General features: G+C 41.5%; 1 long non-coding RNA gene across 1 annotated transcript; it reads right to left on the bottom strand.

Moving 5' to 3' along the window:
* Window positions 1–1,638: 1,638 nt before the first annotated feature.
* Window positions 1,639–3,813, bottom strand: LOC144824813 (uncharacterized). Its single transcript, XR_013609133.1, has 5 exons — window positions 3,707–3,813; window positions 3,475–3,602; window positions 3,266–3,368; window positions 3,061–3,141; window positions 1,639–2,096 (listed from the first exon to the last, which is right to left on the bottom strand). It is a non-coding gene; the product is annotated as an uncharacterized LOC144824813 (long non-coding RNA).
* Window positions 3,814–4,017: the final 204 nt, after the last annotated feature.

Here is a 4,017-nt window from a genome sequence, read left to right as displayed (position 1 = left end):
CACGTACCAAGTTTAAAATCTGCTGTCTTACATCCAAGACTCTCCATCCCAGAAAAACAAGCTAGCTAGCCAACCTCCGAAATATTTCTGGCAGCATGAGATGCTTCAGGTGCAAGCTGTCTCTGCTGTTAGAATCAGCCAACTTTCGCACCACCCAATTATAAAACAATTGTTTTCTAGCTCTGCGTTGGCTTCATGGAACTCTCTTTGTCTCCAGTTGTGATTTGCACTGAATATACGTTCCTTTAGGAAAGTCTTAAAGACTCACTTGTTCAAGATCTACCTAGGCACTTCGAATTCAAAGAAGAATCCAAGAACTAGGTTTTGTTCATAAGTATGCTGGCTGACTCCTGCTTCTGACTGAATCAATATCTAGGCTCTCTCCTAGGCTTTGTTAATGCTCCCTGTTGCTATTACTCCCTATCCTTTTCAACTTCCTCATCTCTCTTTTCCTTCTTCTCAATCCTGTCTCCTTCTTCCTCTGACCTCACTGTGCAATTTCTGCTTCTTGTTGGTTGCTAATATGTTTTGCTATTCTGGTTTTGCCTCAAGTAACAGCTGCACTTAAGACAAACAGTTAATAAATACATAAAATGAATAGATTTCTGAATGAAGTCACATTTTAAACGATTAACATGAATACATAAATAACTATCTGAAGGTAGGGGTTGATCTGTGATAAATATGTTTGGACCTATTCCCATACTGCATTTTGGAGTATATTGTATTACACTAGTTATATTAAAGTACTACAAAATACTATGCACAAGCCTATGAGTACAAATCTCTACCTTGATCTCTCCTATTTCCTCTATGGGGAGATCCTCACACATGTACTTTTACTACTTTATAGTTAACGTTGTAAGGCTGGAAAAGGAGCATGCTTACAGCTAAATGGAAGGGTTTGGGAAGACTAAGGACACGATTAAGGAGGGTTAGCAAGGAGTTTAGGGAGGCATATGCACTCATCCACAGAAGAGTAGGCATTATGTTGTTATGCTATTTACAAACTGCACTTTTAAAGATCCTGCAGCCTAAAATGGACCCAAATCAGTAGTAATTTACACTCATAAATTTACCTCCATCCCTTTTTTAGGTTTTGCCTGGCGTAGCACTGCGCAGCAGTGCTCGCACAGGCGAAATCTTATGTTTACCAGTACGGGGCTTTGTCCCGCCTTTCTCTTCCATTGGCTAGCTCCATAAATGGAGGCTAGCCATTGGAAGAGAGATCTGTCCGTAATTGTCGGACCAGATTCGTGGGCGTTCCCTAGATTTTTTCGCATCCAGCCTCTTTTAGAACGTCATGCGGCGGTGGGTGGATGTTTTTTTTTTTTGCCAAGGTTTGTTTTTGTTATTCCTCCGAAGATGGCGGCCGGGCAGTAGCTTACTTGCGAAGCTCCACAGCCTGCTGCGGCCCTTGTTCGCTGCGCCTTCCTGCGAGGTATCGTCACACCCACCCCCTGTGCCTGTTATTTTGGGTTTGTAATCTCGAACACTGCCGCCCCCGCAAGCCCCACGAGGACCATGAATCCACAAGCCTCCCTCTCCAGAGAGTATGAAGGAGAGGGGTCCAAGACAAAGGACGAGTAACTGCAAATTATTATCTTTGTTCACAAAGAATTCTGGCAGCAAAGCTAGTCGATGCAAAAGAAGTTTAATCAATTCTGCATATTCCCTAAACATGGGATAAAGTTCATCATATATATTTCATTGCATATAGGACAAATTATTGATAAGCATAGGTGCCCACATTCACAACGGGGAGGGGGTGGTGAAGGTATTGTGAGGGAAAAAGGATGGGATCACGTAGTAGTGAGATTCATTCAGTGACATAGAATATTTCAAAATTGGAAACTCAATGTATGTGGTCCCTTTGGAACAAAGGGCCAACTTAAAAAACTCAAAGGAGTCCAACAAAAATTGTTACAACACAGCTCCAAAATCCATTACAACCGTTAATGTTCTGCTTGGGGTAGGAGATTTGGTCGTATTCATATAGTCTATAGTCAACGTTTCGACCCGTAATCAAGGTAGGTAAATGTTCCTTACACGGTGGGTCTTCTTCAGGACAATATAAGTTGTGGGTGGGCAACCTCCTACAGAGTAAAGAAATTTATTTTGGTTTATTGTATAACAATCTCCAATCTTGTTAATTAATAAACAGAGACGGCGAATTAGTGAAAGAGCAACTAGAACTATTAAAAACGTGCTGTCAAAGGAGTATTCGGGATGTTATTTATATACAGGTTGATAAATGAAATGTGTTTACTCAAAGGGCGTATTCATGACCTAACGTCCAAGAGTTGAAGCATAAGTCTACCTCCTAGTTATTTCTTAATTAGAGAAGAGAATTTTTTTTTTTTTACCCATATGGAAACAACCAGGAGCTAGGGGCCAGATGTAGGTCGGTCGGTAACGGTCGAAAATCGGTATTTTCGGCCGTTACCGACCGGAAAAACAGATTTGGTATGTAGGGCCCAGAATTTTACAGATTCGGTAAATTTACCGATCAGTAAATTTACCGAATCTGTAAAATACCGAATCGGTATTTATACCTATTCGGTATTTTTGATATGTAGGTGGGACTCTTCTGAGTCCCACAACCCTTACCGATTCTGTATTTTACCATCAAATATATTTGATGGTAAAATACCGATTCAGGTGTGCATGCACATGTGTGCATGCACACCTGTGCCATATGACAGGCAGACCTGCCCTTAGGGCAGGTATGCCTGCCACATGGCCCCCGAATCTTTTTTGGGGGTGCTAGAGGGTGTCAAAGTGACACCCCCTGCACCCTTGTCAAAATCTGTATTTACCGATTCGGTAAATACCGACCGGTAATGCCCCATTCACTCCTATGGGCTTCATTTCGGTATACAGATTTTTACCGATTCGGTAGCAGGAACATCTGGATGTTCCTACATCTCAACCCCTTAGATTTACCGATTTTTAATTACCGAATCGGTATGATTCGGTAATTAAAAATCGGTAAATCTATTTTACCTACATCGGGCCCTAAATCCCATTATGGAATGAAATAAATGCGATCCTGCTTACCACTGTTTTATTGTGGCAGTGGGTATTATCCAAATTACATGAAGACCAGTACTGTCCAGACACACACTCAGATTGTTCTGTCTAGGTGTGGTAAAGAAGAAATTGGAAAACAGTAAATGGTAAGTATATTACAAAGTAGGTTCTACATAAAACAATGTTGCACAAATTGCCACCACAAAACGACAAACCAGTGGAAAAGGCTTACCAGTAGTCGTCAATTTGAGGGTAGACAGAGTAGAAACGAATGATTCATTATTTATTTAAGTCCAATTTTGATTGCAGACAGATAGTATTCCGTTTGTTATTGCCTGGGGGCATGAAATTTAAAGAATCAGCGTTCCCGCCTAAAGGGGTTCAGTAAACAAGAGGTGGACCATGTTAATAAAATCACGCGAGTAATTACACGACACATACCTCAAAAAACCAAATTGAGGATTTCGCCAGGCTGCCGCCGTAGGTAAATGCGTGCACAGTCCTTAGGCCATAATGCCACTGTCTTCGGATATTCTAAGAATCAATCAAGCGACTGTCAACAGAAGCCCCTGTGGAATAGTGAAAATGCGCCTCAGTTCGCGTGTTTGAGATGTTTTACGCATTGCTCCAAGTATTAAGAAAAAGGGGAAGGGAAACCCCAACATGTCTTTACCTGTAGACGAATCTAAGCGGCTCAAAACTCCGGTCCGTGTTCCACCGGTCTACCGAAGAACAGCGCGGCTACATTCACTTCCTGGTTGTATTATAAATGGGTGGAGCCACGTCCCATAGTTTGATGGAGATAGTGGGCAGACTACCGGTGTAGTAAAAACACCATGTAGACACAAATTAAGTGCTGCACACCAAAAAATATATTCAAATAATGATATTGTGAATCATAATTAAATCGTATTCAGGAAACAGGTATTCACAGGCATGAGTCCCTGATTATACTAACGTCTCTCAATGCGACAGACCATGAAG

The sequence above is a fragment of the Lissotriton helveticus genome, chromosome 3_1 (genome assembly GCF_964261635.1).
Source record: "Lissotriton helveticus chromosome 3_1, aLisHel1.1, whole genome shotgun sequence".
NCBI classification, from domain to species: Eukaryota; Metazoa; Chordata; class Amphibia; order Caudata; family Salamandridae; genus Lissotriton; species Lissotriton helveticus.
Note: the sequence above shows the minus strand (reverse complement) of the source record. Positions and strands in the feature narration are given on the sequence as shown.